The sequence below is a fragment of the Pelodiscus sinensis genome, chromosome 8, assembly GCF_052426305.1.
Source record: "Pelodiscus sinensis isolate ZL-2025 chromosome 8, ASM5242630v1, whole genome shotgun sequence".
Taxonomy (NCBI): Eukaryota; Metazoa; Chordata; order Testudines; family Trionychidae; genus Pelodiscus; species Pelodiscus sinensis.
Window position 1 is genome coordinate 5,268,759 of NC_143059.1, and position 24,915 is coordinate 5,293,673.

The 24,915-nt window shown below is 47.9% G+C and overlaps 1 long non-coding RNA gene across 2 annotated transcripts in view; it reads right to left on the reverse strand.

Annotated features, from left to right (window-relative positions):
- LOC112544967 (uncharacterized) overlaps positions 1–18,784 on the reverse strand; it is a 41,469-nt gene extending 22,685 nt beyond the window's left edge. The window contains exons 1-4 of one of the 2 annotated variants that reach the window (XR_012905529.2): positions 17,840–18,784; positions 8,688–8,907; positions 7,557–7,617; positions 6,412–7,337 (exon numbers count right to left, since the gene is read on the reverse strand). This is a non-coding gene — a long non-coding RNA (uncharacterized LOC112544967). Of the gene's footprint in view, positions 1–6,411; positions 7,338–7,556; positions 7,618–8,687; positions 8,908–17,839 lie in introns of those variants that run through there. The other variant, XR_016350139.1, reaches the window with a different exon arrangement.
- Positions 18,785–24,915: the final 6,131 nt, after the last annotated feature.

Consider the following 24,915-nt stretch of genomic DNA (forward strand, 5'->3'; position numbering starts at 1 on the left):
AGACCCACTTCCTCAGATCTGTGGGATCTTGAAGTGGACAATATCTGCAAGCACAAACTAAGCTTGTAAACCAGCAACCCTAGAGGCCAAAACTTCACTGGGAAGCTCGGGGCCAGAGACGAGTCTTTTGCTGCACTGACATTTACAAATGCGACCACTCTGAGGAACAGAAAAACAATGCCTAATAGGGCAGTGAAATGAAATTTGGAAGCATTGCACCATTATCCTATGACTGATTAGCATCCAAGCCCTTTGTACCCGTCAGGGCCTAGTTAACCTAAATCTGGTCAAACGTCTACAGTATTTTGTCCCTGCCAGTCCATTTTATGTGCTCTCAAGATAACATGGAGCCTCTTATCAAGGATGCAGACTTTTATGTTGTCCACATGAAAAGCAACATGTACTGCGAAAAGAATACAGGGGGTTAACTCCCGAGGAGGAAGTGGCGACTCTGAAACAAAAAATAGAGGAATAGAAGTGATGAATAAAAAACTACTGTAACTGGATAAGACAACGAGCAAGGCATTTGCTATGACTGGGCTTCCAAGCATTCAGATGCAGAGCCAGCTTTGGTAACCATTGAGTGGGCTGTTTCACGGAGGTGGTGGATTTAGCGAGGAGTCTATTAGCGCCATCAGGAGGTCATAGAGTTAAATGCTTTGGCTGAATTTAAAAAAAAATCCCCAACTGGCTGATTTATGGCTGACGGGAACTTTCTGAGTTATGATGCTGAGATAACGGTAACCAGAGCTCGGGCACATAAATGGGTCACCTGACCTTTAAAACGAAGCTGTCCTCGAAGCAGCTGAAAATGGACTGGAGGGGGGATGCGTTCCATCTGGGAACAGCTGCAAGGCCCAGCAGACCAGACGGGTTGTCTGTGGTACCTCCACATTTAATTGAACTGTGGGTTACACATTTTTCTCTAAGGGTATGTCTAGACTAAGCCATGCAGTCGATGGAGCCATGTAGATGAGTTTACTAGACACAGGAAAATGAAGCGGTGATTTAAATAATCGTCGCTTCATTTACATAAAAATGGCCACCGCGCTGTGCCGATCAGCTGTTTGGCAGCACAGCGGGGCAGTCTGGACGCACTGCAGTCGACAAAGGAAGCCTTTGTCGACTGCTCCGGTAAACCTCATTCCACGAGGCATAACGGGGTAGTCGACAAAGGCTTCCCTTGTCAACTGCGGTGTGTCCAGACTGCCCCGCTGTGCCACCAAACAGCTGATCAGCACAGCGCGACGGCCATTTTGATGTCCATGAAGCGGCGATTCTTTAAATCGCTGCTTCATTTTCCTATGTCTACTAAACTCATCTACATGGCTCCGTCGACAGAGCCATGTAGTCTAGACATACCCTGAGAGAAGCTCTGGTGCAAAGCAGCAGCTTTAGCCAGACTGAGGCCAGAGTCCTGGCTTTCACTAACCCCCAAAGCAGGGTGTTAACTGGGTGCTGTGACAGCCAGTCACTTTGGGATAGTTGGCGGCTCTGTACCACGAGCTTGGAGGCAGACGCGTTAGGTGTGCCAAGCAATGAACTCATGACCCATAGTTGGGTGAGGGCAGCTGCTTCAGCAGGGTTACTGAGCATGCTCAGTATAAGCCACGCAGCAAATCTGGATGGGCACATGATCCCATAGAGAGCCCCTGACATTTTACCTCAGACTCTAGAGCCAGTACAGGAGAGAGTGCAGGAAAGAGCACACATCCCTTAAGCACCCTGGGAAGGGCTAGGAGAGAGATGTGAATGTTTCATGGTGAAGGGACCAATATTGCCACCCATGTTCCCTCAAATCCTTTCCATCCATGAGCAGAATAATTTTTATCCACCCCGAAGCATGTGCATGTGCACCACCCATAGAAACACAGGCTCACTGTGGGAGCTCTGCTAATCAACTGGGCGGTATTTCAAGCTCTCTTGAGCAGCTGCACAAGCTTACAGAGAACACCGACTGCCACCCACCACTGTTCAAAGATCCTAAGTGAGACCCTCCTCCCCAAATGGATTCAATTCATTTTTCCAAACGAATGCATTTTGAGCTCTGAACTTTTAGGGCCCACTCGAGTTACATTTTCATGCTTTGCTCGGCAACCACAAGGACTAGCAAACATTCTTTGTTTTTAGATGAAAGCGGAGGCTCTTATGTACTGACATGAGTCCAGGATGATATTTCAAATCAAAGACATCGGGTCACAGCTCAGTCCGGCTGTATCACACACACTTTCTGAGTGTATCCAAGACACTGACCCCTACAGTCTAAGCTCTAGTAATAAAGCCAGTAGTGCTCTTCATGGGTTAGAACGTCAGACCTGATGTTGACCAAGGCACATTTATTCAATTAATCCTGCTTTCCACGGGGAACACAAAGAGCAGGCATTTTAAATGCGCCACTGGAAATCAGAAGCTGGGAGGTAGGTTCCTGACTCCCTTAGGCGTGTTTGGGAATGGTACCCCAAGTCAGCAGCTACGTATGTTGCGTAAAACCTCTGCCCAACCCAGTATCATGTAGATGGAAGACATGTAACAGGCCAGCTCCTCAAGCCAAATACACAGGGAAAGCTTGGAATTACAATACATATGCAAATTCAATTCAATTACTAATGGACTTAATCAAGATATGGGGTGGTGGGCCCTTTATCACAGAAGGTGCTAACAGCTTTCTGAATGGCATCATTCCTGCCTTACTAATCTATCCACTGACTTTGATCTTTATCTACTGAGGTTAAGCACCGTTTCTCCTAATACTTTATGTATAGAGATGGCGGGGAGGGGTGACAGAGCATCTTTCTCTCCTCCCCCTCTCCCCCCAACCTTCTCCTATTTATTTTGAGTTTTCAAATCCCCTACTCGTAACTCCGGTCATCTGAAGAAATGGGTTGTGCCCACGAAAGCTCATGATACCATCTGCATGTTTTGTGAGTCTATAAAGTGCTACCCGACCATTTGCTTGCTGTTTTTTCTGTAACAGACTAACTCGGCTACCCCCGGAAGCTCATGTAACTGACTGTTATTGTAAATCATGTCATTTTCAGTCATTGTGAGCCATGTCACGTTTTAAGTTCTGCAACATCTCGCAAGCTTTGAAACTGCCAATTATTTCTTGTGCAACCTCTAAGCTTTATCACATTCCATCGTGCGACAAGGGGGGGTGTAAGTGAGAAGAGAGTGTGACTAGGGGACTATCTGAGCCTGGGTGGAAAGAAACTCTGAGACTATCCACTCGGCGCCAGGAGGCGGCTGATGTCATCTTCCCTTGCACACGAGAAAGGCAAAACCGGAAGTGCCGCTAAGATGAGCAGAAGAACTTAATAAGCATCGAGTGAGATCTGGGTGGGCCTCTCGGTGACAGACACAGAAAAAGAACTCGGCGTGCATGCCAGGGGCTGCCCAGTTCCTTAAAGAGAGGAGAGCACACAGAGCACGGTCGTCCAATCCGCTCGCCGGCCCGAATTGGTGACTGCAGGCAGAGACACCGAATCTACCGTGCTTGGCTTCGTGTGTAAGCGTCTGTGTGTAGGCGTGCCAGAGTGTGAGAATATGTGCGCGCGTGTGAAGGACTTCCATTCCCTTCTTGCTTGATCCAATAGCAGCACTGAATTGATCAATCTAGGTGGAACCCTGAGCTGGTCTCCAGTGAAATTCGGTAACAACGTCCTGATGTCAGGGAGTTGCCTAGCGCTTCCGAACTCAGAGAGGACCGCGGTGGTCTGCAGGGCAACTCCAGCATGTGGATGGGGCTGGAAGCTAATGGTCTCCAGGAACACTAGGGAGAGGATGCTGGCCAGAATATCTTGCTACATCCATTATTAGTGCCCATGGAGAGCAGGAGCGTACTGGCAATCAAAATAGGCCCAGGAAATGGGTTGAGAACGGCCCTCCCCATGACGTCACCCCTGCATGTCTGGCACGCGGCGCAGGCGGCGGGTCGGGCTCTGCGTGTCGCATACAGCGCGGACATGGAGCCGCTCAGAGCGAGGGGCAGCGGCGTGTGGACACGATGGCCCACCGGATGAAGGCCCACTGGGAAATTCCTGGTATCCTGCCAGGCCAGCCCTCCCCGAGAGAGTGTGGTAGCTGCTCCTTCCACAGACTGTTCCTCGGGCTATTTTGGGAGCTGCAGAGAAGAGCACCGAGAGGCAGGCAGGCAGCTTTGAGGAATCCACCAGCTATTACTCCAATTCCTCCAGCGGAAGGAACACTTTCTAAGCTGAGAATCGAGCGGTTTCCCCAAGTCCCGGCTCCTGTGCTCTCCAGCTCGCGTTCCCTGTAGCTGGTCCGCCAGCCCTTCCTGCTTCTGCTCCCGCTCCTGCAAGCCAGTTGGCATTTGGTGGCACCTGTAGGAGACCCTCTGGCCTCTGCAGGTTCCCTCACACTTGCAGGTCCTTTTGGAAGCAGGGCGTTAAATCAACACAGAGAAGCACCAAACTTAGTGGCAGCCAATCAGGATGCGCCTCTTTGCATATGCCATCTGATTGGCTAACATTGCTCTAGGAAAGGACTCAGGAATTACGTTGGGTCCAAAGGAGGCAACCAATAGAAACGTACTGAGTTCAGAGGGCTGGGCAGCCAGCTGAGCAGAGCGGTGTGCTTACCCTGCTATGCTCAGAACCTTCTGCATGGCTTCCTTTGGAGCCCTCAGCTGATCTGATTTAGATTTCTTGAGACCGCCTGGCCACATGCGTGTCTGTAGCCTCCAGCTACACCTGCAGTAACCAGAAAGGGGGTGCCGACACTGATGGCTTTGTGACCCATGGCCCTGCTGCCAGGCAAGGATGGAGAAAGTGGGACCTCGGTGCAAAGGAAGTGGGAGCATCACCTGTTCCTCTCTGGACATCACAAGAAGGGCCATTATTCTCTCTAGAGACAACAGGCGCTTCCCAAGGTACGCTGGAGACAGCTGGTAGGGGTCCATTTTTCAATCAAGCCTAGGGTTAGATTCTGTTGAAAGTTAGCTGGGAGTTAGGGATCTAAACTAGCGCATAGGATCAGTCTTGGGGTAAGCACACCAATCCAGATCTGGATTTCACAGCTCAGGTCCACTTCAAAATCAATGTGAAAGAACAACACCGTTCCTGAGAATTCTTTACCTAAATAGGCAACTCTGGGACTCCTGAAGAAAAGAACTCCCAGGAGAGATTTAAAAGCTGGAGGTGCAAGAGAGGCTGATCTCCACGGGTGCTATGCACATTTCAGGGAAGTTACTCCTGATTTACATACAATGCGTGAGAGGAGAATCAAGTCCGTTGTATCAGAGATTCGTGTTTTCACAGAAAGATCTAGTCTGCCTAACAGTGTCTCCCTTCTAGTTCCCCCTCTCCAATCACCACGCAGCGACTGGCCACAATCACAGTGCGTCCCTCTCTTGGCTGCAGTGGCTAGTCCCTCCTAGCGCACAAGCAAACCCAAAGGGGGCAGCACAGACTCTACAGGACTCGGTTTTCCCATCCCGCAAACATTTTTGACATATTTAAAAATATCCATCCCGAATCAGGTCGAAAAGTCAAAATCTCAACTTTTCCCCTTCTGAAAATCTGAAGAAAATAAATCCGTTTGGGTCAACTGAAAATGTCATTCAGTTTAGACCATTTTCGATTTGAAATTTGTTTTGAAACAGTGCTCAACTTTAATTGCAAACTAAACAGACATTTTAAAAAAAAGGAGAACTGGACTTTTTCATTTAGCAAACCTCTCAAACAGACCATGCTGATGACTTTGAACTTTAAAAACAATAGTTGGAATATTTGTCAGAACTGACCCTTTTCCAAAATTGTATTTATATCAGTTTTGACAAATTGGTGTTTTCCAATGAAAATAAGTGTCATCAAAAAATTCCCACCCAGCTGTCTCTACCCCTCCTAAGGAAGAGGATAGTAGGTGTACTACTCTTACGTGTTGGGTGGCTCCAGTGTATAACCCTTTCTAATATCCCCCTGTACGCACCACAGATCTGGGATTGACTGGCACAATCTCCCAAGGACTACTTCTCTCCTGAGGAAGAGTTGGCTTCTTTCCTGAAATGCTGAGCAGAACCAGATGCCGACTTGGTTGCATTATGCAGTGAGGGGTGGGCGGGTTAGTATATATTCCTGAAATTGCCAAAGCTCCCCTTTTAAGCTAAGTCTCAAGAGGCAGGTTCCAATTACATCGGCTTCCCTTGTGATTGACAGTGGGTGCTTAAAATGGACTTTTTCTGCTTTAGAGAGTTACGTTCCCTGCTATTTCAGGATCAACACAAACCCGAAGATGCCAATTCTTGCTTTACATCCCACTACTAGATCCTAAGGCTGAATTTACGATGTTATTTTCTTGTAAATGTCAGATATAATTTTGCAGGAAAGCTTAGATCTATCTGATACTGATCACTTGCAATTTTCATTAGGGCAAAGCCAAATCAGATGCAGCTGAGATCCTCTCCCACCTCCTGGAGGATTATGCTAACCAAAGTTTGCCGACAAGACTTGGAGATAATAGACGTGAAAACCTGTAAACCATATATTTAACGTTTATAGGCTTCATTATAAAGCAAGCTTTCAATAAGGTATTTTATACTGGGGCAAAATCCACATTGATAAAGTGGATATGTTTAATCCTGGTTAAGAATGTGCAATTTTTCTTCTGAATTTTCCCTTGTCACTAGAATTTCATTCGCTTTCTTCTGTACCATGGGGCATACGGCCGAAAGCTCTGGCGTGGTTGATATTGTAAATTGACTGCTGAAATCTCATTTTTGTTGTTAATTTCCATAAGAATTAGGGCTTTCCATACTTGCTAGAAATTTGCAGCAGGAAAGCATTAGGTTCTCCAGAGGAAGCATAGTGGGTCAAATCTGCTTTCAGTTACACAGAATAACTTAACCGAGTTCAGGGGATACAGAATAAGAAATGGTTTGTGTGCCTGCATACAGGTATTCCTGTTGGTAGTGAACCCACTCCATGTGGGCATGGAAGCCGAGTCTTTCTTTAACACCTTTCTGAGGGGAAGGAGGGGGGGTTCTGCACACCTTTCTCAGCAGCTTTTGATCTTTGAATCCCGCTTCCTGCATCTCTCCAACTTACTGGCTCTTCACAGAGCTTCAAATGTCAGTGGAAAGCAGCTTTCTTCCCATAGCAGGGCTTTTAATATCTCTCCCCCATGTTCTTTAGCTCTGTCTCTGAACCTGCAGGGAGAAGGTTTGCACAGCGGCTGTGATACACGACGGAGCCACAGTGCGCAGGCTGTCCAAGGAAAAGAGACCTCAGAAGCCAGATTCTCCTCAAAGGCAAACAACACACAGTTTGCTGTACTCCGGCTGTTCCTCTTCAAGCCAAGGGTTGCTTCAGGAAATTCCCCAGCTGAATGAAAAAAACCCACGTTTTTTTTCCTGTTCTTTGGGATCCCTGCCCAGCATCGCTCAGTTCCCAAGCTGCCTTTTGGGGTTGGCTGGAAGAAGTGATCCCAGAAAATCCAGGCTACTAAGGATTAATGGGGCTGGACAGAAATATGTCCAAAACCAGCCCCTTCCCCTTGCACTCACAGGCACATTCTCCTTGGCTTTCTCACAGGAAACTCACCTCAGCGTGTATGGAGCAAGTTATCAAATCCCAAGGAGAAACGGTTGCATTTGTTTCCATTCTACGAAATGATAAGAAATCAAACAGGGAGAACAAGTCCGTGTGAAAATAAACTCAGGGGTGTGAATTCACCGGCACATGCAAGGAACGGGAGCTTCCTGGGGAGTTTCCAGGCCAGCTCCATTAGTTATCTAAGTGGCCGTGATACAAGCTCTGTGTTCTGGAGATGGGAGAGAGTGACCACGTAGGATCACTTGGAATCACAGAATGATAGTGATTCCTGTTGGCTCTTCCAGCTCTGGGATTCTGAATCCAGCCCCCTGCCCAAAGCAGGACCAATCCCATCTAAATCCTCCCAGCCAGGACTTTGTCAAGGAAACCTCTAGGGATGGAGATTCCATCCCCTCCCTAGGGAACCCATCCCAGGGCTTCTCCACCCAGCGCTGGCCCAAGGGTGCTATCGCCCGGGGCGCCCCATTGTAGGGGGCGCCGCATGGGGCTGCCGGGCCGGGAGGCACCGCGCATGCTCCGCGCACCCGGGGCGGGGCCACACATGCGCCAGGCTGGGGGCTGGGGGTGCTGTGCACCCGGGGGCAGGGCTGCGCATGAGTAGCGCTCACGGGGGTGGCGCCTCGCTCTCGGAGCCCAGGGCACACAAATGGCTCGGGTCAGCCCTGTCTCCACCCCCCTAGGAAAATAGTTTTTCCTAATATCCAATCTAGACCTCCCCCACTGCAACTTGAGCCCAATGCTCCTTGTTCTGCCATCTGCCCCCACTGAGAACAGCCTCTCTCCAGCCTCTTTGGAACCCTCCCCCACACCAGACTTACAGGAGTCTGGTATTCTGGAGAGTGATGTAAGCAGGTACAGTTCCCACTGGAACCAATTGGAACCGGACCTCCCTCAGGGACGGATTGGCCATGCGAGTATTGGGAACGGTTCGGGTGTAAGTCGAGGAAGGGTTTGAGGCCAGCAGGGACAATCAAAGTCTGACCTCCTGGATAGCACAGTGATCTCTGCATCCAGCCCATAACGTGTGGCTGAGTCAGAGGAGATACCATCTCGATTTAAAGATTACAAGTGATAAGAATCCCCCCTGCACCTTGGTACGTCTTTCCTATGGTGAGTTACCTGCAGCTCTTTACACATCGTCCTGTCAATTGCTCCTCTTGCTTCTCCTCCGCTTAATTTCTGAATGCCAAGAACCCACTTCTCTGTGTCCTCAGAGGTTGTGTCCTCGTTTTCACTCTTGCAAACTATTTTACCCCTGTTCTGAATTCAGTTTTCACAGGTGCAAGTGGTGACACAAGGTGCAGGACAATGGAGAATCAAGCCCACTAGTTTAATACATCTGCACATAGGGAAGTGAGGGGAGAATTCAGCTTGCCTGTGCCAACAGCTTTTGCATTTTCTCTCTCTCGAATGATTAAATTTGCAACCTTAACTTGCATCCGCCTAATTATTTGCATTTCATGCCTTCCTGGTTTTACGTGTCACATGATGGAAATCTACTACCAAAAAAAAAGTTTAGTTGCCAAAAGGCCTTCCATGGGCCAAATCCTGAGATCATTGGGTCCTTTACTCATTCTTTACTCAGGCCAATGCCTACTGAAGTCGGTAAGAGCTCTGAGAAAGGACCGAGTGAAAACTGAATATGGATTTCAAGATTAGGTCCCCTGATGTTCCAAGAGGCGTTCTCCACTGCCTGTGGAATAGAATTAACTTTGGAGCTCAGGCAAAGTGGCTGAAAGTATGTCACATATTCTGTTTGCACAGAATGACTACCAGATGGTCTGCAAACGCTCCACGTGCAGTGAAAAGTGTGAATGCCATCTCTCTGCAGCCCACTGAAATGCAGAGGGGACCGCAGGATGCATTCATTGGCCATGGCCCAATCTGTGTTCATGTTGGATATGGATTCCGTGCAATGCAGGACTGGTCACAGACCGGCCATGTCTTGGTGAGAGAGGCATCCGTGGTGGCATCTGGCAAACTCCTGTCTCAGAGCTGACAAAACTCATTGCACCTAATGCACCACTTTCGTGGTATTTAGCCATACAGGGTAACCTGTAAGACCTCTACTGAAAACTTGCAACTTATCAGTGCTCTTAATCACCGGGAGGTGGGTGGATGGGTGATCCCCAAGGAATGATATAACTACCATGGAAATCACGGCCAGATGGTGATGGGCAGGAGCGAGTCACCAAACAATTATACATCTTGGTGATGGCTCAAGCAGGCGGGAGTTGGCACCCCCCTCCCTCGCTAGTCAATGAAGTACTTCAGTGCTCCACCGTCCAACTTTCCCCCAACCCAGAAATGTCAGTGGCAAACCAACAAAGACAAACTATGAAAATCAAAACCACATGGAAGCGAACAGGAACAGCATGAGAGCAAGGGGATCGCTCTGTCTGTGAATGAAGACAAAAGCCTAATTCAGTCTATCCCGGGATGGAGAAAGACAGAGAGGAGCTACTTTGAGAGAGTGCTTGGGGCTAGCAGGTGCTGGAAAAACACTGAACACTGGGGTGAGAATCGACTTTCTTAGCTAGGATCCCTAGCTGTTAGTAATTGTAGAGCCTGGTTTGTTAGGATGTGGCTTTGTATTTAACCCACCTCTCCCACTCGCTTTTATTTGAAATTCTAGTTTTCTGAACTACATTTCTTTTTATATTACTTGAGAACTCTCAAGCTCATCTGAAGAAGTGAGTTTTGCCCCCAAAAGCTCCTGATAGTGTGTATATATATATATACACTATTTGTGTTAGTCTCTAAGGTGCCACAGGACTCCTCCTTGTGTTTCAAACCATAGGAGCGTGGGTTTAAGGCTACCCTGAGGTACCTGTTCCTATGGAATCCGAGGATCTTGGATTTCTGTGGGTATCCAGAGATCAGGGAGTGGGTAATATTGGGGGACACCGTGAAGGACCTCGGAGGTTGGGGTGCATGTGTTATCAGCCCTGCCAATTGACATAGGCCAGATGAAAGTGTGTGACTGACAGGTTGGTTGTGTTAGGGAGCTAACACCCAGTGGGCTCAGGCAAGATCGGCACATGGAAAGAAGGTTAACCTGTGGAACTCCTGGCCAGAGGGTGTTGTGAAGACCAGGACTTTAAGAGGGTTCAAAAAAGAGCTAGATAGATTCATAGAGGTTAGGTGCATCAATGGCTGTTGGTCAGGATGGTGTCCTTAGTCTCTGTTAGTCAAAGGCTGGGAATGGGTGACAGAAGAGGGATCACTTGATAGTTCCCTGTTCTGTTCACTTCCTCTGGTGCACCTGGCATTGGCCACTATGGGCAGACAGGACACTGGGCCAGATGGACCTTTGGTCTGACCCCGTCTGGCTGTTCTTACGTTCTTATGTCATGTGACTCAGACCCTTGGGTGCTCTGAGAAGTGTCACATAACCCAGTGCTTTCAGAGTCCTTTCTGGGCACACAAAATGAGGTGTGCAGTCGTAAGGGCAGTTCAATGTTGCTTGGTCTACTCCTGCTCTCAGCATGAATGAAGATTGCCAGGAGTTAGCTGGCGCTGCTCCGATACATCAGTGTGAATGGAAGGGTGCCAGCGGGCCTAGCAAATTGGTGACGGGGGAAATCGTTCCAGCTAAACTTAAACAAAAAAAAAAAAACCTCCCGACGTTCCAGACCTGTGGTAACTTTTTATGCGGAATGTTCTGAATGGAACATCGGAGACTTGTTCTCAGGTTACTCTCTGCAGAGAGAGGTGGCTTCATATTCCCCTGTCTTTTAGTGTGTTTTTAAGCAAAGTTTGCACATTTAAATCAGCCAGACTAACAATCTGCAATGACCAATTTGTCAACTTTAGCTGCTCTTCCAGGTCAGAAATGATTAAAGAAAAATGTGTTGGCCTTTCCTAACTGTTTGCCAAACACAGCATGCAAACAATTTCAGTGCCAATTGCACTCCTGGGGATACGTCCTAACCTGGGCTCTTGGTCCCTGAAGTCACATGAAGTGGTTTATGCACACTGAATTGCAGAAACTTTGATACCCAGACGGAAGGAAGGTGCAGGATTTTCAAGATGGCTGAGTGACACTATGCATGCCAGACACTGTGGTTATTTGTAAAACGGGCTTAAAAAGGGGGTGGCATTTTCAACTCTTTATGATTGAAGAGCACTGAGTTTCAAGGGGAGCCAGGCTCCTAAATCACTTGGAACTTTGTTACTACAGGAATTTTAAAAGGGACTTGTCTCTCGCCGCTCTCCCAGTACTTGTTCTGGAAGAGAAGCTATTCTTTCCTCCCCAGGACAGATAAACTCCAGGATATCTGAATTTATTTTCTACTCCAAATCCATAAATTGTATATGAATTCCCTTGACCCGCAAATCTAATTCTAGGAGAGCTATAACTGCTCCATAAGGCATCAGAGCATGCTGATCTTCAAACAGACCCATGGACCACCTCATTGTAAGGAACAGCCAGTCTCTATCACCCAACTAGTTTTTAATCAAAACCAAAACGTTGCCCTCTCCCCTATGGCTATTTATATTCCTTAATAGTTTTTTATGAAGGGTTTTATCTAAAGCTTTCTGATACTCTATGCAAATGGCGCCCCGGGGTCACCGTTATCTACTAGTTTATTAACTTCTCTAAAGAACCCAAAGTTTAGAAGGGCAAGGTTGGTTTCCTGAGTAGATGTTAAGGGAAGAGGGGGATAGGAGAGAGCACAGGAAAGCCATGTCAGGGAGGTTTAGAGGGACAAGAGGAAGAAGAGAAATTAAAAAAGCAATGCCCTGCATTTCTCCCCGCAGTCCAGACTTTAGGGCAAGATACCATCCCAGATCATGGTGAGTGAGATAGATAGAAAGGAAGAATGGTCCAGCGATTAGAGCACTAGCCTGGATTCAAGTCATAGCTTTGCCACAGACTTTCTACATGGCCTTGGGCATATCACTTAGCCTCTTTGTACCTCCACTCCCCATCTGTACAATGGGATAACAGCCCCAATCTGCTTCCTAGAGATGGGTGAGGATAAATACTGATACTATGGCAATGGTGGTCATGAAAAGTCTAAAGATAGTCCACCATTGTTGAGATGGGGTTGGTGTTTGTATGCGGCTGGATGCGGTGGAGTAAGTGAAAGTAAGCGGTGACCTGAGACTGTTCTTATTCCATCTCCCAGGGAATCAGAGAGCTGCTTCTATCGTAGCTGCATGTTTCTCAGCGGGATGCAGCTGCTGGGACTTTCAACATCTGGCATGGCAGGCTGCTGTTATAAATGGTGCAATGGAACCTGCCCAGAAGATCACCACATGCAACAAAACCAGAGGCTGAGGTGAGACTTTAAAAATACTTGTGGCCAGACAGCTGATGACGGGAGGTGGCTCAGAATCAGAACCGACTTCACTCCACCCACTAAAATTACTTCCAAAGAAGTGAAAAAAAATCTGTTCTGGACTCTCTTGCAGACAGACGTCTTCCCTTGTTTGGCAACAGCCTCATTTGGCCAGCGGAGTGAGATTGTCACATAGCGATCATTGAAAAAAAAAGTGATTTCCATCCCATGGCAGCTCCAGCAAAAGGAGTGACCGCAGTGCATCATGGGAGAAGAAGGAGTGACTGCGGTGCATCATGGGAGATGTAGTCTGTCTGGGAATTTATCCGCATACAGAAAGATGGAGCATGATGGGATTAAAATTAAAATGAAAAGATCGAAAGTGATCTTTTCATTTGCCAAATTGCAGTTTAAACCAAACCCCATTTTCAGAGCAGAAGAAGTTTTTGGTGGATGTTTTTCAGCCAGCTGTCTTGCTGGAAGGAAGAGCCGTCCTCGGACAACTGATGATGATATGACCCATGGCCTTGAAGATCGGAGCAGTGACCTTGATAAGAGTCCCGTTGGAAACATTGGATCAGACCCTGAAGAACTGACTAGCGGCTGCACTGCCAGCCAGCTGTAGCTACCTCAGGCCATTGGGTTTCATTCCAATGGGACTGCAGCCGTGTCAACAGGGGACACCCAACGGAGGATCTCCAGGGTGTAACGCAAGAATCGCTACAATGAGAACTAAGAATGACTCACCACATCAGTCACCAATATGTATCCTCCACGGAGTGGGAAGAGAGGAGGGGACATGTGACCCCTCGCTGTTACAAAGGTGTGGACCATCATTACAGATGGTTTGCAGATGATACCAAGCTGGGAGGGGTTGCAAGTGCTGGGGCGGAGAAGGTCATAATTCAAAATGATCTAAACAAATTGGAGAAATGGTCTGAGGTAAAAAGGATGAAGTTTCATAAGGACAAATGCAAAGTGCTCCACTTAGGAAGGAACAATCCATTTCATACATACTGAATGGGACATGACTGTCTAGGAAGGAATAGATCTAGGGGTCAGAGTGGACCACAAGCTAAATATGAGTCAACAGTGTGACACTGTTGCAAAAAAAAGCCAACATGATTCTGGGCTGCATTAACAGGAGTATTGTGAGCAAGACACGAGAAGTCATTCTTCCGCTCTACTCTGCACTGGTTAGGCCTCAGTTGGAGAATTGTGTCCAGTTTTGGGCACTACATTTCAAGAAAGATGTGGAGAAATTGGAGAAGGTCCAGAGAAGAGCAACAAAAATGATGAAAGGTCTAGAAAACATGAGCTATGAGGCAAGGCTGAAGGAATTTGGCTTGTTTAGTTTGGAAAAGAGAAGACTGAGAGGGGACATGATAGGGATTTTCAGGTATCTAAAAGGGGGTTACAAACAGGGGGGAGAAAAATTATTTTTCTTAACCTCTGAGGACAGGACAAGAAGCAACGGGCTTGAATTGCAGCAAGGAAGGTTTAGGTTGGACATTAGGAAAAACTTCCTGTCAGGTTGATTAAACACTGGAATAAATTGCCTAACGAGGGTGTGGAATCTCCGTCACTGGAGATATTTAACAGCAGGTTGGACAGGCACCTATCAGGGATGATCTAGATGGCGCTTGGTCTTGATGTGAGGGCAGGGGACTGGACTTGATGATCTCTCGCGGTCTCTTCCAGTTCTAGAGTTCTGTGATTCTATGACTCTACAGCTAATGGCTATGGATGGATAACCACCTACAAGCCATCCGGTGATAGTTACCTGTGTGAAAACATCATCTGCGCAGTAGCTTGGATGACTCTGGAAACTGAGATAGACCCCCTGCCTTCACGTTCAGGTCAATCCAGCTCCACGTGGTGAGAACCAGAGATGGGTGGGAAAGGCCTCTTCCCTGGCATCAGGACACTGTTTTCTTTGCATGGTTTTGGATTTCTGTCAGATAGCTAAATGTGGTCAGTGTAAATGAACATTTTTCACTAAAAATGTCCTTTTGATGGAAAAAGCCGTTTTCTGCCAGAAAAATATTTTGAGAGAACATTTTCAGCAAACTCACGGAAAGCCCAAACTCGTGATCCGCTGACAACTGGCCTCGGAGAAATGAGTTCATTGCCTCGGTCGGGTTCTTCAGAAGGGAAGCTTCCCGAGGGACCATCCCCACTGCAGTTAGCACTGCTGCTGGCCTTTGAAGGGAGAAGCCATGCGCTGGATGAGATGGTTTTGGTGTTACACCTACACACTTTAGAAGGGGCGTCATCCTTCAGGGTGCTCAGCGGATTGCCTTTCAGAGCCACTAAAATTCCCATTAGTATCCAAAACAGCTTACCAGAGTTAATCCGATGATTTAAAAATCACTTAGGCTGTCAACTTGATGTTCTGTGCCGTTCTTCACAATCTAAGCCCCGTGGCAACGCATGCTCCCCGCAAAAATGACAGCTGACCCTTAGTTGCGAATGTCATTGCATTTATAGTGGGGCATGAATCGTTTTCTGCTTTGTATTGCTTTTGTCATTCATTAAAAGGATTTTGGCAACGCTTTGGTGTGCTGCAGAAAGAGCAGCGATGGATTTTACGTGTGCTGCAGAAAGCAAAGGCCAGGCTACTCAAAGTCCTCCGCAGCGGTCTTCATTTCCCAAGCCTCATGAGAATATGTTCTCCTGGGCCATTGTGCGTTACAAGTACTTGTGCTGTGGAGTACGGCTAGGGACATAAGCTGGAGTGAAGGGCTACAGAGGGATAGGTTTCATGGACGGACAATTTCTGAAGGAAACGCTTTCATTCCTGTTTGGGAAAAATGCTAATGGGGCTTGAAGCATCCGTCCCTACTGTGGAGCGAGGCAATGGGAGGGGAAAAAAGTTTGTTGTCTTTCCTGGGGGGGGTCGTTCGGCTGTTTCCAGGATCCATCTGCTTTGCAGAACCCGACCCTATTCGGAAAGAACATCTGGGAATCTATCCGCTCATGACGCTTCCGAAGCCGATGGCGCTCTCTGAGGTTCACAGGCCCGGGCATTTTCTGCAAGTGTTTAGACAGATGGTTGGCTACTGTGTGGGGCATCTTTGGGGAATGTATTTCTGTGCTCCACATCGTAAGGTGCAGGACAGCTCTTTCCTGCTGCGTCTCTCAACGGTGTTTGTTTTTGCTGTCTGAAATTCAGGCTCAGGTTTTATTTAGCCGTAATGCTGTGCACCGCAAGGCTTTGAAAAGGGATCAAATCCCGTCTCCCTTCGTATCGCCATCCAAAACAGAGAACGAGCCAAATCCTGACGGGTTTTCCTTACCACAGTGAGTACGCCTTGAGTGACAGCCACGAACAGAGCTCAGGTTTAGGCTACGGAACAGCAGCTGGCTTCCACCCAGTTTTTGTTTCTTTCACAGAGTCCAGTCCCTCTTGGTGCACAGTTTAATCAGCCTTCTCTGAGAGGAGGTTTGGACCGGCTGACCATGCAGGACAACCTGAATGCCACGCTGGGAAAAGGTGAATATTAACTTTGCAACCATATGTGGTTTTATGGAAGATATTTCTCGCTTCTGGGTTTCCAGAGCCCCGGTCTGACTTGTGTCTGGGCTGTCAGGGAAATTCAGGAAATGTCTCATGGGCTTACCAGGTGCCTTAGGTGATGTCCATGCACCACACTACCTGTGAAGCTTGGTCTGTGGAGGTCTGAGTTTGTTCATGTAGTTTTTCCAGACCTGTGCTTGGCAAGTCCACCTTGCGTTACCATCCCAGCTGTCCCAACTGCGTTACGCGGCCACACAGCTTGACACAGACCCCCCCGTGGGACCGTCTGCTTGTAGCCCAGGGTTCCTCGTGCCCTCGTCAGCTGGAACCTCTCTAGGGCTTGGATCACAGTGGGCTGTGGGAGAACTTGTCTGCCCATCCCACAGGAGTTGACGGGAAGTGGGTTTTAGCCACCTCATGCATCCATTTTTGAGTCTGCAGGCGCAAAGGTGGATCCTGACCCAGGGGAAGAACGTCTCCTGCTTGCGTTACCAGTCCTATTTCAGGAATCAGGCAGAGCGTCTGTGAGACGCTGGTGGCCATTTTGGTGTTGGTATTTACCGGCTGAAGGCTCCGCTGGAGCCACCTGTGACCCCTCCTGTGTGGCACAGGCCTGTTGCCATAGCTACACATATGTAGACTGGCTATTCTGGAGCAGGGCCACATGCATAGACTGGCGGGATCACATTGCCCGCGGGACCTGGGATGATCAGCATGGCTTCTGAACTTTTTCAGAAAGAAGCAGAAAGGCCCAGAGATTTGTGCTCCGCCTGCCCCGATCCCTCACCAGCACACGCCTGAGGGTGGCCATACCCATCCAGATGTGGGCTGCTAGTCATCTGGCTACCCCCAGACTGCTACAGGTGTGTGGCTAACTAGTTTGGAGTTGGCAAGTCAACCGCGTGGGCTGTTGTGGGAGGGGTGATCAGGACTGGGCTGTACCTACAACTGGCGGGCGTTACAAGTGTTCTGGAGAGAGCCGGCTTCCCAAATTGAACCCGGGCTGCCGACCGAATCCGCCAGCCTATTGTTTGCTCCTGAAACAATTCATGGCTTATTAGTTTGGCCTCCTGCTGGTCACTCTGGGAATTAGCTCAGCCCAGCGCCGGAGCGCCCTTTTCCAGCTGGTATCTCGCCCGCTGTTACAAGGCGGTGGAGAACGGACAACAGGTATCAGGACCTGCGTCCCTCCCAGACCGCAGAGCCCTTCCCTCAGGATACTGCCCTGCCGCAGGGCCCCCACACTCCAGGGTCCTTGCCTTCAGGGAAGCCCCATGACACCGTGACTCACTGATCCACTGCCAGTCATTATCTAGCCCTTGCCTCAGTCTGAAATGCTGCTCACCATAGGCAAGGGGGTGTGGATCTATCCTGGCTGCCTCCCTGCAGTCCTAGTACCTCTGTGAGCCCCTGTCACTGGGCCTCAGCCTGGGGTTCCTCAGGCCAGAGCTCCCTTGCCTCACCCTGCCTCGCTCCAGTACTGCTCTGTCCGTGGTACCTCACTAGGAGGCAGCCAGATCCCTTTCCCTCCAGAGCTGGAGCGAGTGTGTGTTCCTCTGCTCCAGGAGCCCTTCTTATAAGGGCCTAGCTGGGCCCTGATTGGCTGTCGCTAGCTGCACTCTAATTGGCTCCCAGAACAATCCTCTCCCAGGACTGTTGTTAACCCTTTTTATCCTGGAGCAGGGTGACCGTCCCGCTACAGCTCCCCACAAGCACACAGATATGTAAACCACAAAGGACACGATGCTATCATTCCACAGGCCCTGGTCCACTGCGGAGGCAGATTCATGGACACTATGGGATGCCGAGGCAGGATGCATGATGCCAGCATGTTCAGAGCTTGGGATTTTACCTTCCTGGACCAGCTGGGACATTAGGAGTCATGGTCCCCACTGATGCTGTAGGGGATCCTGCTTCATGGTTTGTGAAACTGTCCCCTGATTTCAGAGGATCTGGCCCAAGAAGGCTCAGCGACACCCCCGGCCGCTGAAGGATGGTGATCGACTGTGCAGGAGACAGGTTGAAAGCACGTTGGTGCTACCTCCAGCCCTGTGGATGCCAAGGGCTTTGCTGCTGCGCTCCAGCCAAGGTCTGCAGAGTCAAAACAAGGGAGCCTTTTCTCCAGGAGTGAGCTCAAGCCATTGCTGGATTGCTGAGCCAGACAACGCACCTGAATTACTGGAGAGGGCTACACATGCAGAATGGAAATCAGAATTGCTTTGTGCACCTCCCATAATGGGTTTACACGGTCCCAAACAGGAGGGGGAGTGAAGCCGTATCTGTAATGGTGCTCTTTTTTGGTGTGGGGCACCTCAGGTAGTTTTTAATGAACTTCTATTGCATTATGAGTTTTATAAGCACTTTAACATCTCTCTACAGGTAGGGTGTCGCTCACTGAACTGAAATGAACGGAGATTTCTTAATGCGTGCGGGTTTCTCTGAGAACATTTACCGTATATTCCGGCGTACAAGACAACTTTTGATGTTAAAAAACGTCCCCCAAAAATCGGAGGTCGTCTTGTACGCTGGGTATACATCCCAGGCGCGCCTGGGATGCCCCGCCGCCGGCTTCCCCCGAGGCTTTGCAAAGCTGCTGCAGCTTTGCTCCCGGTGCCTCTGGTCTGCTGGGGACCGTCTCCAGCAGACCAGGGACACCGGGAGCAAAGGAGGCGGAGGGGCGCTGGGGTATAAGATGAAACCCTATCTTTTAATTAAAAAATTAGGGGGTCGTCTTATACGCCCAGTCGCCCTATACGCCGGAAAATACGGTAGTTCATTTTTTTAAAAACGGAGTGAGACTGCCTGGGTCCCTGCACACATTGTTTGTGGGGAACTATGATGATGTTCCACCTCATTCCAGACCATAAAAATGGCAAACAAAGCCTTTTCTGCCCCGTCAGCACTTCCTTGGAAGGATGAATTTAAACACAAAGAGCCAGTGCACGCAATGGAACAGCGGCCACCTATGCATGTACCACAAAGTAACTAAACAGAGTTCAAAATCAGCGAACAATGTCTGTTTCCAGATTAGGCAGCTGTCCACTGGTTCGTTTGTACCCCAGAGTTCATTAATGACTGCACATTATTAATGATTATTTTTAAAAAGACAAACCTCCAAGGAGGGTCTCTTACATGATTTCCACCAAACACAGTTCCTTGGATGTCTCGGTTGGTCATTCATGATGCTCCTTCCATACGATGGAGATTTTATGCCCTAGCCAGATGCAATAACTGGTTTACTTTGAAGCTAAAGCTTAGTCATTAAATGGCAGGACAGAGTTGAGGGCGAAGACACAGTCTAAAAGATGGAGCAGGATTCTGCTCTATTTCCTGTGTCGGAAACAGGACAATGCGGACATGGAGATCCAACATCCACATGATTTCCAGAATGAAACCCCTCATTAGGATGACAAAGCGTTCAAATGTACTTGATAAGTTAATTAATCAAGGCCTGGCCCTGTTACCCCAAAATGAACGTGGCTACAGACGAGCCTCTGGAAACCCTAATGAACTCACTTCACTTTTTTGCAGGCGTCTTATCTCAGTGCTTTTCATCACTCCAAAAGCATACGTGTTTGAAATACGGCACATGGCACAGCTGTACGTGGCCCTAACTTATGTAATTCCAATGAGCACTGCAAACAAGCTAACCATTCATCGTCAGAGGAAACAAACACGGGGGGGGGGGGGGAGTGTGAGTTTTGTTGGATCAGTAAGGAGTGCAAGACAGCTAATTAGGAGCAGATGCTTCGACTTCCCGAGTGTTTACATGAGGAGAACAAATTGCATGTTGGCAGCAAAAGTGCGGTCTGTAAAAATGGCTTTCCAGCCTCATTATGCAACTCGTTTTCATGATATTCCTAATTGACATCTCCAGCATAAATTGTGACCCGATCTACCCACCACAAAGCAAAACCATGCTGCTTGGCTTATGTACTGCTTCTGGTTCATGTCACCTGGCAGATCTGTGACCCCCTCCCATTTTCTGCTGAGGATTAGATGCCCATGAACCATATTTTTTACGCTTTTTTTTTTTAATCCACGCAGTCACGTTCATGGAGGATCTCACAGAATCAGCACGAGGCAGAGCCATTGTTCGGCTCTGATTCCTAAGAAAAGGAACAAGTTTGCTAGTAAACAAGTTTTTTCTCTCTTTTCTTGTTTCCACTAGCAAAGAGGAAACACACGGGGTGATTAACACCTGACTATCATGCACAGGAGTAATGTTTTCAAGGTACGAGAACACATCTTCCGCCCCCTGGTTCCCTTTCAAATCCAGTCTCTTTAAAAGATAATGCAGAGGAAAGCATTTAGGGCTCTGCTTGTGTAAATCCCACACAACACACACAACAGAGAGATCTGCCTGTCCCTTCAGATCGTGGTGCGGACGCACAAACCTATCTTGGCTGCTCTTGCGGAATCTCCTGCAACTCAGCATAACGCTTCTCTCGGCCGCCTGGTAGACCATGCTGACTGATCTGGAAACCCAGGCCTCTGCCTGTAGTAGCCAGAATTTATGTTGGTGAGTTAAGCTACTGTGGCTTAAAACTGGCCTTCCTCAGCAAAGGCGTCAGAGCTTGAGACAGAGGCGCCTGACGGCTGTAGTGCACTGATTGCTTCTCGTTGGGGGACTCCTGCAGGATGTGTCATAAGAGCGCATGGCTGCCCACCCTCATCGGAGATTCACAGATAAATAGACCACCAGGCTATAGATCGTCTGGTCTGAGATCGGCACAAGACCTTACATTTCATCTAGTTACCCCTGCCCTGGCTAGAGATGTGAACGGGTAATTGGTTAACCCAGTAAGCATCACCTTTGACAAGTGTGGTCTGCATTCCTTGTTTCTAAGTGTATAACTTTGCATTTTGCTGTATTAAAATGCATTTTATCGGACTCAACCCAGCTGACCAGGTGATCCCGTTTGAGCTGTAGAACTGCCCTGCAGTCCTCCTTAATTACCGCTCCTCCAGTCTGTGAGTCATCGGCAAATTTCCTCAGCCGTAATTTTATATATTTACTTCCAGACCACTAATGGCAATATTGACTAGAATTGGGCCTATTACCAAGCCCCGCAGCACCCCACTATAAGCACCGCTGCTCAATGAGGATTCCCCAGTGACAACGAATTACAGGTTGACCTCTAATCTGGCACACTGGTGTCAAGCAGCCTCCGTGGTCCGGCATGATTTGAGTTAGCCAGATGTCCACTTAGCATGGGCGTGGCCAAGTTTCCTGTAGTCCCATAAACTTTGTTGACAGTCCCCAGTCTTGGATCTCAGTGTTCTGTGCTGTTATTTAGCTCTAATTTACCCCTCCATGTCTTCTAAGAGCCCAGCAATCAGTGGAAGTGTTGATCATGTTGCTAGACAATATTGATTTCTTTGGCAGGGTGCACCCACATGAGACTTTTCTAACAGGTGATTTTTTTTCATTAGGGACTTTTGATGTTTCTGAAAACTGCATTTTCTAGGTGAAGATTTCAATTTTGCCCAAACTGTTTGATTTTCCCATCAGAAGACCTGAAACCAAAGCATAACACTTCAGTTTGTTCCACTGACCCAGAATATTTTGTTTCAAGTCAGTCTGACATTAAAATGCATCTGCCTGGGGATGAAATACACGTGCTTCCTGCTCCCATTCTCCCTTAGGAGCCGGTCTCCTTAGCAGTCTACATTTCCCAAATGTGTTAAGATTTTGGAATTGACATTTTTCCGAACTTTCCATTAAAATGTGGAGATTTTGACTTTCTCTCCCAATTGTGGATGAAACCAAAAGCTGGAATGCATGTTGAACCTCGTGCATCCAGCTCTCTCTGGTCCAGCAACCTCCGTGGTCTGGTATGATTTGAGTTAGCCAGATGTCCAATGAACATGGGTGTGGCCATGTTTCCCGTAGTCCCATAAAGTTTGTTTACAGCCCCCAAGTCCTGGCTCTCAGTGTTCTATGATGCTATTTAGCTCTAATTAACCTCTAAATGTCTTCTCAGAACCCATTAAGCAGTGGACATGTTGGTCATTCAGCTAGACAATACTGACCTCCCGTAGTCCGGCAAATTCTCTGGTCTAGCCCGAGGGTGCCGGACTAGAGAGTTTCAACCTGAACTTATTGAGATTTGTCATTTACTCAGCTCTTCCTCCATTGTATAGGTGCTATACAAACACACATTAAGAAACAATCTGTACCCCAAACATCCTGCACTACAAGCAGGCAAGACTTCTTCTTTTGCCTGCATCTCAAGTCAATATCGACATTGTTCTCCACCTAACTGCTATGACCTCAAGGGTAGCAAGGGGTTGTTCAGCCTACGATCTTCTAACAGGGCACTCCCCCCGTCCCATGCATGACCATTTGCGTCACTGCCAACTGCCATGCTGCGATAATCGGCCAACACCCATTGAAGTCGAGTCCAGGATCAGTGTCTCAGGGTTCAAATAGAAAGATGTAGATTAGGCACATCGCTATTGCTAATGAAGCGGGGATTTAAATATCCCACACTTCATTAGCATAAACATGGCCACCGCTTTTTTTGAAACGGAGCTTTTTTGGGAAAAAATGGCAGTCTACACACGGATTTTTCGAAAAGTAAACCCTTTTTTGAAAGATCCTGTATTCCTCAAAAAATGAGGCTTACAGGATCTTTCCAAAAAGGGTTGTATTTTCGAAAGATCCATGTCTAGACTGCCATTTATCTTCTAAAAAAGCTCCGTTTAAAAAAAAAGTGGAGGCCATGTTTCTGCTAATGAAGCACGGGATATTTAAATGCCCACTTCATTAGCAATTTCAACATGCCTAATTTACATCTCTCTGTCGACAGAGATGTCTAGTCTAGACACAGCCACTGGGATTGGGGACTACGGCAATAAGGCCCAGAAGAAGTGACGGGTAAACATTTCGTAACTACATAAAGCCTGTTTGCTCTCCTGGATCTCTGCGCAGACCTCATGCTGAAGTCCATGGGTGAGGTACCACGTACTGAGGGGAGTATGCAATCCAGAATGTATATCCTGGTCCCTGCACTATGTGATTGATCCTGGGAAAAATGCATCCCGGTGGTGTTTTGACATTGGCTACAAGAAAGGCAGGATTTTACCCAGAATCGGGCCCTCTCCTCTAACGACCCAGTCTCTACGGAAATGTAGGGTTTTGTCCTGTCTTCGGAAAGGGACGCCACTCAATTCCCACTCCGGAACCCCATGGGGCTATGATGGTGTGGAAAAACACTGTGGCTATGTCTACACTGGCGGCTTCTTGTGTCAGAAATATGCAAATGAGGCTAAGCGTAGACTATCGCCGAGCCTCATTTGCATACCTAATGAGCCACCATTTTTGCAGAAGAGGTTCTTGCGCCAGAAGGAGCGTCTACCCTGCCCCTTCTTGCGCAAGAAAAACCCTCTTGCGCAATGCCGCTACGCTGATTATTTTCAGGAAGAACGGCATTGCGCAAGAGGGTTTATCTTGCGCAAGAAGGGGCAGGGTAGACGCTCCTTCTGGCACAAGAACCTCTTCTGCAAAAATGGTGGCTCATTAGGTATTCAAATGAGGCTCGGCGATAGTCTACGCTTAGCCTCATTTGCACAGTTCTGGCGCAAGAAGCCGCCAGTGTAGACATAGACTGTGTGTCTTATGTCCGGATTACAGTCTGCCATGCTCAAGCCATGAAAGCGCCACAAAGGCGAGGGAACCAACGCCAAGCCAATCAAATCTAAATCTGAGTCAAGTCCTTGGTTAATAAGTTATTCCCAAGTCCAATAAACAGAACTGGAAATAAATTGCATACGTCTCTTTCACAGTTTGATTTACCATTAGAATGAAAATACAAGAAAGGCCTGCCATTCACAAGTTCATACAATGCAAAACCACTGCAGTTTGTGTTTATTTAACCGTAATTTATAGCTGCAATATCCCATGGAGGTAAAATAAATCAATAGTGCTGCTCAACTAGTAATTTATGACTTCTTTAAAAATAGATTTCCCCCCCTCTTTTTTCTGTGAGTGTGCTTATGCATAAAAAACCCGCACATGGGACTTTTTTGTTTTTCAAGACCCGCGTAAAATGCCTTCAACAAAATAGCTACATTCAAAAAACAACAACAAATGGTCTGGTAGCACTTTACGGACTACCAAAACATGTCGATGGGATCATGAGCTTTCGTGGGCACCGCTCACTTCTTCAGATGACCGGAGTTATAAGTAGGGGAAATGAATACTCGAAAGAAAGGAGGAGGGAGAAAAATTGTTCTCCTTAATTTCTGATGGTAGGACAAGAAGCAATGGGTTTAAATTGCAGCAAGGGAGGTTTAGGTTGGACATTAGGAAAAACTTCCTACCTGTCAGGGGGATTATCTACCTGTCATTCCTAGTGTTTAGAAAATTCATAGCTATACCCCATTCCAAGGTCACGTGTTCCCAGGTCGCAAGGGGGCAGAATGGTGAAATCTCCCATCATGGTTGTGGTTTGTTTTGTCATCTCTCTCCTCATGTGGAGCATTCCAGTCTCCCTCCCAGTATTCCTACAGCTACACTCTCATTATTCAGTTT